Source organism: Anastrepha ludens, chromosome 3, assembly GCF_028408465.1.
Source record: "Anastrepha ludens isolate Willacy chromosome 3, idAnaLude1.1, whole genome shotgun sequence".
Classification (NCBI taxonomy): domain Eukaryota; kingdom Metazoa; phylum Arthropoda; class Insecta; order Diptera; family Tephritidae; genus Anastrepha; species Anastrepha ludens.
The window spans coordinates 127,998,732-128,011,455 of NC_071499.1; the positions used below are offsets into that span (position 1 = coordinate 127,998,732).

Here is a 12,724-nt window from a genome sequence, read left to right on the forward strand (position 1 = left end):
CCTGTCATACTTTTTCAATTTTATTATATTGTATTATTTTCTTTACTTTTCTGCTACTGTTTCTGGCTGACTTTGCAATTTTGACAATTTTTCGCCTCTGATCTGCGCTGATACTTTAAGAAAAATCGTAAAAGAAGAATGACGCGTCTTTGTCGCATATTTTTAACGGCAAACAAAAGGTGTTGAAAAAACACATATTTTACGTTCCGGCTTTTTTTTAAAATAACCGCATTTTCAATACACGAAATGCGTACTGACGTATGTTTGCATCCAAGTCTATATATATACATATATGCCAGATATATATGTGTGTATGTATGGAATTTGAGTTGGCGCACGTGTGTCCGATAAAAGATGTTATTAATTGCGACAACGATCAAGCGTAGCTGAAATTGGCTAAGCAATTTTCGAATAGTATCACATTCTCGCTCGCTCTCGTCCAAAAATTAAGCAGTAATTCGTTTGCAATTATCTGGGAATTCGATGAAACAATACTAACAGCTGTGTGCAGCAGCTTCGGCTGAAGTATAATAAATTGCATTGTTTCGCGGTATGACATCAAACGTGAATCAGCTGTTCTGCTCTTACATATGTCGGTCATGTGATAAGTATGAGGGGAGTGATTATTGTACATCCAAACAGTGGGCCACACTTAAACGTATGCTTAAACAAACAAGTTTTTAAAAGCCAAAAAACTAAGATAAAAATTAATAAAATGATAAAATAAAAATTTAATAAGATGTAAAAAGAAATTAAATTTAATTTAATTTAAAAAAAATTTAATTTAATTTAAAACAATTCAATTTAAAAAATTAAATAAAATGAAGAGAAAAATATAAAAATGGGAGGTAAAATAGTACGAAAAAAAATTTAAATCTATTTAAAAATTTAAAACTAATAATATCATCAAAAAATTATTGATAAAAATCTAAATATAACTAAAATAAAATAAAATATAAAATTCTAGCTGTGCAGATTTGAAAAGGAAAAAAAATTAAGAGCTTAGTGATGTCCATTTGTTCGATTATTCAATTGTACATTAACTAATAAATTGCTAAATTAGTTATTTATTAATTTAAATAAAATTTTGGTGACTCAAACTATGTTCACAGACTTGAAAATTTTCGAAAATTATTGAAAAAAAAATTTGTTCCGCGTCTAAAAATTTGCGTTGGAAAATGTACATATAAAGAGTCTTTATTTAATTTAAAAGCTAATATTTTTTCAATAATTGTATAAATCGGAAGTTAAAAAAAAAATTCCGAAGCGCTTGCCGATTACCTATTATAGGCTCACATAGCCCTCTCCCTCTGGACGCAACCTGTCGAAACAGCAAGTTTCCTGGGCCTACCGTTAGATGAGCTAGACAAAGACGACCGGTGATATACACTACACTGACAGGGCAAAGCTACTGTTACATCAACACCAACTAGCAGTAAGTGGTGCATATTGGACACTCTCGACGATGAACACTTAGAAATAAAAGATACCAATGTTGGGAAGTCACCTTGTGGCACAAACATCCCCAAAACATACCCAGCTGGCGCACATCTTATCTTTTTTCAGCCTTCGCATTCCCCACGAAGAGGCAACTCATTCGACTGTTTCATAGTCATTTTCAGGGCAGTCAGCAAGACCCGCATCTACATACATATATTACATTATATATATGTACATACATACCTATATCCGACCAAGGACTGTGACTTCAACAGCATTGCACAAAATATGCTTCAGATATTTAAATTTTACTCGGTTTTTAGTAAATGCAAAACTCTTAATAAATAAAAAACAAACAGTAAGCCGACAGACTCACGGTCAAGAAGTGTCACTTTATTTTCCAAAAATTTATGGGACAAATTTTATCATCTGATAACCTCGTCTTTAAACGCGAATTTAAAAATATTAAAGGTAATATTTAAATAAAAGAAAAGTTTACTCCAATAGTTTGCTTTGTAATCATATCTCATTTTCTAAATTATATAAAAGAAAATATTTAATTACTACTTATAAATTTTCAGTTAACACAAAATTAAAATCAGATATTTGAACGAAAATTGCAATCAATTGTGAAGGACGATTTGAAATGCCATTGCGCCACATTCTCTTTCTAAATCCTCACCGTTCTTTAACTACATTATAATATTTTAGCTTTAGCTACACCTCTTGAGTTCACCTCACCTGTTCCACCATCCAACAGGCAGGCAGATGAGTAACTGTTGTGAAGCGTCTACAATCGGAAGACTTTCAGCGCACTTTGACGAGGTCGAATGCCGTTTACGCAAACGAACGTTTCGTGAGCTGTGAGGTGAGGTGACGGCAAACACAAAGTGACGAAAGCAATAATGGCAAATAACAAATAAATAAAAGATTAAAAATAAAATAAAAAATAAAAAAATTAGAATAACCTATAGCAACGCTGATTATGTTAATGATGACAAAGAAAGAATTAGTAAAGAAGAAATATAAAAATGTACAATAAAATTTAATTAAATCAGCGCAAATATCGCAGCTGCTAAAGCAAAGAACTAAATTTCGCCCAGTATAAAAATTATAGAATTTCATTTTAAGTTTTTAAATTTTTTTCGCCCTTATTACCTTCGAATGTTGCACAACGGTTGAGCAACATGTCACGAGCTGCATTTAAAAGAAGCGCTGGGCTTCCTAAACACTGCTGGAGATCAAAAATGTGTAATGAATTTTTTGCGGTAGTTTTTAAATTAAAGCAATTCACTTTTAAAAAGCCACCGATTCGAAACAAATTTAAAAAAAATCAACGAGTGCCTAGCAGCGAGAACTTCAATGAGTGTAAAGATTCGCAGACGCACAAACACCCATATACACTTCAACACTCGCGCATACAGCGAACCTCCAAAAGAGCGGCACTTTTTTCAAAGGGACAAGCAGTGGTTGCAGTTCGTGAAGCTAGAGCGGCACTTGAGTAAAGCTTTATAGAGCCACACGAACCGTCATGCACATAAATAGACGTAACGTCGTCGTCAGCGTCACACGCATTGTCGCACGCGCAATTTTTTTACTTTTGTATTTATTTTTAATTTTTCTTTTCTTTTTTTTTAGTTTTGTTAGGTCGCTTTTTGTATCAACTACTTTCTAGGCAGTTTTGTCGGCCGTATTTTAGTGCTTATTTTTGCTTGAATTTCTTCCGCCGTCCGAGCTCGGAAGAAGCGGTAGAACAGGGGGGGAAAAAAAAAAAAAAAACGTGAAACAATAAATAGGCGCGCGCACGTTACTCAGCTCGTCGCACAATTTGTACTGAAGGAAATTCCGAAATAGACTGAAAAGCAGTGCACAACATGGAAATACATACACACGAACACAATTGCAAATAAAAGCAACAAAAAACAAAAAACAATACAGCAGAGCGAACAACGAAACGGTACGCAGCAGAAGACAGTCGCAGTGGTGACGACGACGACGACGACTAAAAGCAGCGCGCAAGTAAAATGTTAAAAGGAAACAATACAGCGGCAGAAAGCAAAACCAACTGAAATACAAAATTAAGAACTTTGTAATGAACGGGTAAGAAAACAAGAACAAAGCTGTTACTAAACACAGCCAGACAAACAACAGCAAATAAGCTGAGCTGTGCAGGCAGCAGCGACAACAGACATGTCGAAAGAAGAACAAAAATTACACGCTAACGAAAAAATGCAAAAGGAAAAAAGAAAATTTCACAAACAGCAGCAAAGAAAACCATAAAATCAACGACGGCAGCAGCAGCAGCAGCAATTATAACAAAAACAACAACAGAAAAATCGATGAAAGACACAAGTTAAACTTGAGGCTACCCCACAAAGTTGGCGTCAACGTAGCAGCAGCCGAGCCAGCCGACGCCGCGGGGGTGCAGGTAGCGACACCGCAGCGTTATATTAAAAGAATCGGAGGTAAGAAAAATGCGAAATACAAAGAAAAAAAACCATATGCATTTGTTTTCTTTGTAGAAGTTCAAAGGAATTTATACCTTTTTCGCAATGCAGAATAATGTTATTTATGGTCCTATGAGGTTGGCAACGCTATGAGCGAGCAACATTTCCAGGCCGCAGCATGTTGCGAAACATTGAAATGTTGCTAGCAATATTGATTGTCAAATGAGAAGAAACTTGAAATTGATAAGCAACGCTACAGGAGCAATTTGGTTAATTTGGGTAAGAGAAGTGTTTTTAAATAAATTAATACGCATATGCACATGTATATTGGCACGAAAAATATAAAGCAGATATATATAAGTATTACGCAGAGGATGCCATATCTTCGGAGTTTTCGAACCCAGGTACATCACTCGCAAACGAACTCGCTCAATTTTAAATGGCATGTGCATACCAGATGTGAAAAAAGTTTGCTGGCATGTTGCACACATATTTCACGAAACGCGATTTAAGAGGAATTTAATGAAGAAATATATGGAACTATGTATTTAAAAAATATTATTTGGCAAACAAGCAGCAAAAATAAAGGAATCTGTGTTTAAAAAAAATATGATTTGGAAAACTCAAACCAAAAATTTCTTCGACGGCCATGTCCATAATTTTTTGCTGGTCCATTAATTAGGCTCTATAATAAGGCTGATGATAAGCATCTACAAAGCAAAACTATGATTGCGGACGAGAATTTACCGGTTATTCGAAAGTTCCAACAAGACAATGATCCGGGGCACACTTCTCGTGTGGCAAAAAAGTTTTTCGAAGTTAATTTGATCACCGTTCTGGATTGGGCATCTTCGAGTGCCGACTTAAATCCAATAGAACATCTTTGAAACGACGTAAAAAGTTCACTCAGTAGACAGAATGTCACAAATTTGGATCAGATCTTTGAAATCATAAGAATCATATCTGTTGAACGTTGTAGAAGTTTAATAATGGCAATGCAAAGGTGCCATGCAGCAGTAATAAAGCAACTCAATGCGACTCGAAGGTTCTTATGGTAATAAATGCATAAGCTTGTTAAGAATTGTAGAAGTAGACGAGACAAAAGGAAATTCGTAAAGAAATTGTGTAGCTTTATTTTTGAAATGGTTTTGAAGAAGCAGAAGAAAGAGCGACATTGTCTGCTTTTATGAAATAAAAATAACATAACGCCACTCCAATGTACCCAAGCATTGTATACAGACCTACTATGAACTTTTCCAGCCACATATTCATGTAAGTTTATATGCATGCAACTATACTAAAACCATAAAATTTATCGATTGTACACTGGCTGCAGCAAGAAAACAGTTACAAAAACAGAAAACCATAGAATACAAACAAGTATTAATAATTTAAAAAGAAAAATAACACAAACAGCGATAAAACGACGCGTATCGAAAACAAAAGCAGCTGCAACTGCAACGAAAATGATGCAAAAAACAACATTGCAGCACTTAGTAATAGAAGGAAGAGCAAGGAGACGATTACCAGTCAGCACAATCAAATTACAACAAAAACTATTACGCTGTTGCCACACTATTAATGGTCATATATGTAATTACATGTGGTTGTTGCTGTTGCTGCTTGCTCCACACGAAATGCATACGAATCTAATTTAAAATTTGCGTTAGTTGTTGCTACTTTTTTCCATTTCGTGTTCAATAAAATGAAAACAAAAAAGGGGAGGAAAAAACGAACAAGTCCAGCTACTCCAACAGCTAAGCGTAAAATAAAACTACGAAAAAAAGTGGAAAAAGTTTAATTTAAAAAAGCATATTGCACACGTCGCGTGAGAATGCAACATTCTAAACGAGTCAGCTACAATGACGCATTACGAGCACATATCCGAAGGCAACCAGCAACATGTCAATGGCAATGAAAAATCACCTTAGTGCGGCACGGCATGCTCGCTCGCTGCCAAAACAAAAAAAAAAAAAAACACAAATACAAAATAAGAAATAAGAAATAAAAGGCATTATTTAATAAAAAATAAAATCTATTGATATAAAATTTTTGAAATGTACGAAAAACAATTTAAAACATTAGCCGGTGTAGCGATAATATTAGGAGCTATCGTCGTCACGATCAATAACGATCGCTACTTGCAACGATCGGCTAAGCAACTGAGACGGAAGAGAATGCGAGAACGCGAGCACACACGTGGAGATCGCACTGAGAGCATATGAAAATGTTTGTGCAGTACGCTCTGCAACACTTGCGCATTCTTAATACGAGTATCGCGCCAAGTGTTGAAAAGTATGAAAAGGCCATCACAGAGTTGTTTTAAAAGCAAGTGAATTTAATTACGAAAGAATAAATAAATTTATAATACAAGTGTTGATGGATGAATTTTGTTGAGTGATTTGGAAAATTCTGTTTCTAAGAGGAGTAACCGTTCGATTGGCAATGGTCAACAGATTCGACGATAGTTGAATTTAAGATTGCACAACTTATTTCTCAGGAAAGGGCAGGAGAGATTGAGCTCAATTTCTTCATGTGCTATTTCGAAAACCCTTTTGCCTCAGTAAAATAGACGCAGGACTCAGAAATTCCTGGAGACTACACGCCATTCTATTTCCGAACTCGTAGCTGTGTTTACCGGTCATTGGACGATTGGCACATACGCAGAAAAGCTAAGTTTACCATTTAATCCCCATTGCATAAGCTGCATAAGACCTTTCAGAGAAGAAGACGGTTGAGCACTTTCTCTGTAAATGCCCGGGTTTGGCAACTAGAGGATTAAGGTCACTCGGCAGCCTGCTCTTTGGAGGCCTCGTAAAGGTGTCAAAACGGCGCTTTAGTGCTACTTGCGTAGTGCCTGACTTGTACATCCCACCTACCTACCTGGATTTACGTTACCGGGACGATATGGCTGCTACGAGAGACGAAACGATAAGGCTAGCGGCAAGTAATGTAAAGACGTCATTAGAGTCACTAAAGCTTTATTTTGAAAGTCACTGAAAGTAAAACTTTACATTGTAAAAACGTGTAAATACATCCCTTGCTGTTTTATACTGAAATGAGAGCTACTCGCTTGCCCTATTAACAAAGCTTAGCGCATAGTAGAAGACAATCGTAGCTATTATTGCAGCGCTCTAACATGTTTAGATCGCATAACCCAAAATTGTATGTTCCCATCTCACAGCTTATTCATGTGAATTCTAAGACCTTTTTCAATAGGTAACCCCCAGTCGAGTAGAATTCATGATGACGACTATTCCAAGACAGTCGCTTCAAGTTGCAGGAAATACTCGGATTGAAAACCGGCCACTCCAACAGCTGTGGTTTTATGCTTCAACTTGGAACTCTAGCAATTAATGATGATGGCCCCAAAAGGCATTCCCTGAACATTTATGAGGAATCTATATGCTGTTAGAACAACAAAAAATATTCTTATCAAACTAGTTTCAAAAACTGGCACCTTGATAAAAATATAAGGGAATCGACTACTCTAGAATCTATTTCCAGAAAAATCTACAGATTACAGAAAATCTTCAACAACATATCTTTATATGTAACTATAATGGCACCACCAAAAAATATGTTACATTACAACATAAATATTTCTAAAGAAATACTGACATTTTGTCCAAAACACCACAAAAAAAACGAATCAATACAAACTTCAAATATCATTCATTAATATACGAAATATCGATCCAACAGTATGAAAAAAATACATGTCGTTGTTATTGTGACAGCATAAAACATTCAAATAAATTTGGTTAGTTTTACTGCTGGAGAGTGGTGGAGTATGAAGTTCTTGGCTGAATATAAATCGAAGGAGGGGCTTGACCAAGCACACAATAAGACGCCTAAGCGCCAATTACATATTTAACTTCTCCATTGTAAGTCTAAGAAAGCGCGCAGTCTCCATCAGTTGCGTCCAAAACGTTTTTGGTGTCAATTGTTGTGTAGTAGATAGGACATGCGAAGCGATATGTGGCATTGTATATGACCTTTTTCCCATTGGCAGTAGAATATCTCACTAAGGTCTTCAATCTGTCCATGGCCCCTCTCATCATTCCTGATAAGTGGAAATTAGGGAGAGTGGTCCCACTACTGAAGCCTGGGAAACCCGCCAACCAAGGGGAGTCTTATCGTCCGATAACTCTCCTTTCCCCAGTAGTGAAGACACTTGGAGCCCTTCTACTCCCACTCCTCACACAACACCTGACTCCAGCCCCACACCAGCATGGTTTCCGTAGAGTGCACAGCACCACCACGGCACTCACCGTCATAAACACCCAGGTAAACCGCGGACTAAACCAAAACCGCCTCTGCGAGAGGACTGTCCTAGTAGCGTTGGACTTACAAAAGGCTTTCGATACAGTCAGCCACGCCACGCTACTAGATGACATTTTACAGTCGACACTCCCGCCAGGGCTGAAGAGATGGACCGCGAACTACCTGAGTGGTCTTCACTCGTCAGTGATATTTCGAGACCAAGCCTCCAAACAGAGAAAAATAAAGCAAGGAGTACCGCAGGGTGGTGTCCTTTCACCCTTGCTTTTTAATTTCTATATTTCGAAACTCCCCCATCCACCAGAGGGAGTCTCACTGGTCTCATACGCCGACGACTGCACGATAATGGCGTCGGGCAATGACATTGATGGCCTATGCTCTAAGGTAAACGACTACCTCGCCCGCCTTTCTCGCTTCTTCACTGCGAGAAACTTAAAACTTTCTCCCCCTAAATCCACGGCGACCCTTTTTACAACCCCAGAATTTTGGGAGTCACCTTCGACAGCTTGCTCTCCTTCTCAGAGCACACAACCGCTATTGCAACGAGAGTACAGAATCGCAACAAGGTCCTCAAGTCGCTCGCCGGCAGCACTTGGGGCAAAGACAAAGAAATGTTGCTGTCGACTTTCAAAGCAATAGGCCGACCGGTTCTGAACTATGCCGCGCCTGTCTAGTCGCCTGGAACCAGTGATACGCAGTGGACGAAGCTCCAGACCTGCCAGAATACTGCCATCAGGACCGCGACAGGATGTCTCCTGATCTCCCCTATCCAACACCTGCATGACGAGGCGCACATGCTCCCCGTTAAGGAACACAACAAAATGCTCGGCAAGCAGTTTCTGCTTGGGTGTCACCGTAGGCCTCACCCATGCAGACACCTGCTCGAGCCTGAGCCACCTCCCAGGCACATCAGGAGACACTTCCTCAACTACGTGGACGAGATCCAGGGTAAAACGGACAGACCACTCCAGGATCAGACAGTGTACAGACAGGCTATTAACGACTTTCATCGGGAGACCCTTACCACCTTCTTAAGCTCCCGACCCCCGAATGCCGTTATCGGAGTCCAACCACCACCTATTGCAGATGAAGAGCTCCAGCTTCCCCGAGAGTCCCGCGTAATCTTGGCACAACTACGTTCTGGATACTGTAGCAGGTTAAACTCCTACCTATCCAGAATCGACCCCGACATACTAAACATATGTCCAGCATGTGAAGATACCCCGCACGACACTAACCACCTCTTCACATGCCCCATCAAACCCACTCATCTAACACCTCTCTCCCTCTGGACCCAACCCGTCGAAACTGCTAGTTTCCTGGGCCTACCGTTAGATGAGCTAGACGAAGACGACCGGTAATTACACTACACTGACAGGGCGAAGATACTGCTACAACAACAACAACAACCTTTTTCCCATAAACAGATATGTAGATAGATAGGTATGCATAGAAGTTTGCATTTATAGCTTCAGACTTTGTGTGCTTGGTATGGCGTGTGGCCTCTCTTCCGACCGTGCCAGGCCGGGATGCTTACTTCTTCACGATATAGCATCGCCATTTTTCTCTTACTAGGCTGTTCTCTCCGCTGTCAAGGTATAACCTAAAGGAATCGATAATACTGGCTTCGATTCTAAGTACACAAAATCGACCCGAGATCCATAACCTCACTAACTGCACATATATTCACTGAGTAAAAGGCTGATCGTTCAGATAATTTAAACAAAACTATCTAGAGACAAAAGTAAGAGTGTTGCCTTCTTCCAGTTACTGCTAGAGGCTTCAAATTTAGCCACCTCATGTCAAACGTATTTTAATATAGAGGTTTAACCTAAAACATCATATAGCTGATTCAATCATATGCGTAATAACCTCATATTGCTATGGGCTATATCCAGCTGATCTTAATGATTTTCCAAGCACAGTCGCTTATCTTAAATAGCAAATAAGATCATTGACTAATGAATTTCGTAGTTTGCTTAAAAAAATTAAATCAATTCAAATGCTCTGGTAGAATGAGATCACAATATGAGTCAGAGTCTTAGCTCTCTGATTTCAAAAAAATTAAGGAAAACAAATATTTATCTGAACAACCGATGGTATGGCAGCTACGTAGTAAATGTTATTGTATTAAATGTCGATTTCAAACGTCTATAAGACAGCCAGGCAACATCTCAGTTTTAAAAATCAAGCTGACTATGATCAGTTCGTACAGAACCTGTTTGCGATAGTATGTCCACCTTTGCGACTTTAGAAAAGTTAAATTTCCGCATTAACATGACAAAATATTGAACAAAATATCGATTTTTTTAAGATATTCCATTGAAAAAATTTTACAACTGACACTAGTGGTGGATCTCTGTGTAACTTTGAATCTGTGTGATACTATCCTGACGGCACTGAGGAACTAAGGAGTAATCGAATCAAAAAACATTTAGAGAGTATTTTGCAATGAAATTAACAAACTGGTAAATGGACAGAAAGGAAGTAAGGAAGAGGGTCCCAATTCATTGCCACGACAGTCGGTTCTAAACTATGCTGCGCCTGTCTGGTCGCCAGGAACTAGTGATTCGCAGTGGAAAAAGCTACAGGCATGTCAAAATACCGCCCTTCGGACAGCGACCGGGTGCCTCCTGATGTCTCCGATTCAACATCTACATAACGAGGCACAAATGCTCCCACTAGCGGAGCACAACAAACTGCTCAGCAAGCAGTTCCTGATGGGATGTTACCGCAGGTTTCACCCCTGCAGACACCTGTTTGAGCCTGAGCCGCCTCCCAGGCACGGCAGGAGACACCTCTTAGACTACGCTGACGAAATCCAGGACAAAACTGACCGCAACCTACTGGACCGGAAAGTATTTAGACAGTCAATAAACGACATTCACCGGGAGACCGTTACCACCTTCATGAACTCCCGTCCATCGGAATGCCGTAATCGGAGTCCAACCACCACCTATTGCAGATGAAGAGCTCCAGCTTCCCCGTGAGACTCGTGTAACACTGGCACAATTACGTTCTGGATATTGTAGCAGGTTAAACTCCTTCATATCCAGAATCGACCCCGACATACCAAACACATGTCCGGCATGTGAAGGTACCCCGCACGACACTAACCACCTCTTCACATGCCCCCTCAAACCGACTCATCTAACCCTCCTCTCCCTCTGGATCCAACCTGTCGAAACAGCATGTTTCCTGGGCCTACCCTTAGATGAGCTAGACGAAGACGACCGATGATATGCCTACACAGACAGGGCTACCTATGCTGTTAAAACAACAACAACAGTCGGTTCTACGTTACCTAAACGACCCGGACTTATATCCGCTAAGGACTGTCACTCCCGCGGTATTCCCGTGCATGTAAGGAGAATGTACATGCTGCTACAACAACAAAAGAGTCGAATTCGACTAACTCATTCTCCTACAATAATAGTTTCGGTTCACTTTCGAATATGCAACCTAATGTACTCCGCAAAACCACAGTAAGAAATTTCGTAGAAGCAAAACGATTTTTTTTTAATTTGGGCTAAGTGTACTAGGGTTACAATTCTGCGAGCTCATCTGACTAGAATATATGTAGTAAAAAAAATTGTAAAGCTAACAAAATAATTTAGAATATCAAATTTACTGCCTACCAACTAAAAAATCTCATTGAATTCATTGAAATAAATCCTATGTAACAGCGTAGACCCTTTGAAAAAATTTCATATATTTGTTTTTTGTTTTTTAGGTTTTTTTGTTTTTGTAATATATTTTGCATATCATTGTACTTACTACTTGTTTTAACACCGCCAAGCACGAGATTTTGTTGTGCCTGTTTATTGCCCTCAGCGAATGAGGTTGTCCTTGGACGCCCACTCATGTCGTCGTCCGTGTCTCCTACTGCGGCAGCAGCTAGAGTGACGCTTTTGACGGCGACAGTGCCAGCAGCAGCAGTGGCAGCGGCGGTCGCTGATGTACCGGCGGCGGTATTTTTTTTACCAACTGCTACGGGCGCGCTAATTTTGCTTGGATTTCTTCGCTTTTACAGCGGTACACAAAGGAGTCGAAATTTAATTTATGCTATAAGCTTTTGCTGTGTCAGCTCTTTTGCTGCTTTGCAGTTCTGGTTGTAGTGGTTGCAGTGCTATACAACTTTTATGCCACTGCTTTATTTCAGTAAGACTTTTACTTTGTTATTTAATCGATTTGTTGTATTTAATTTAGGGAAGCAATAAACAATCTAGGGAAAAGAAATGAAAACGGCATTAGTTTTTAATAAAATTTATGCAATTCCAACGTGAAACACTTACCTCTAAATCGATCACATGGATCGGCCAATCTGCGTACGATATAACCGCTGCTTGGCTACTTTCTGCTCAAAATAATTTTGGTTTGCTTTTTTGAGATCAAGATTGCAAAATCTCTCCTCTTGCGCAATCAGTTAGATCCCAAGCTTCTGTTTTCTGTATCAGCTGTTGCGCGCTTTCACTATCGCTTGCTCGTATGTATTTGTGAGTAGTCTGTATGAGGGTGATTAGTTAGTTCCGTTTGAAATCGATTCAATTGCA

General features: G+C 39.2%; 1 long non-coding RNA gene across 1 annotated transcript; it reads left to right on the top strand.

Moving 5' to 3' along the window:
• Positions 1-2,930: 2,930 nt before the first annotated feature.
• Positions 2,931-5,897, top strand: LOC128859188 (uncharacterized). Its single transcript, XR_008454106.1, has 2 exons — positions 2,931-3,905; positions 3,963-5,897. It is a non-coding gene; the product is annotated as an uncharacterized LOC128859188 (long non-coding RNA).
• The last annotated feature ends 6,827 nt before the right edge of the window (positions 5,898-12,724 follow it).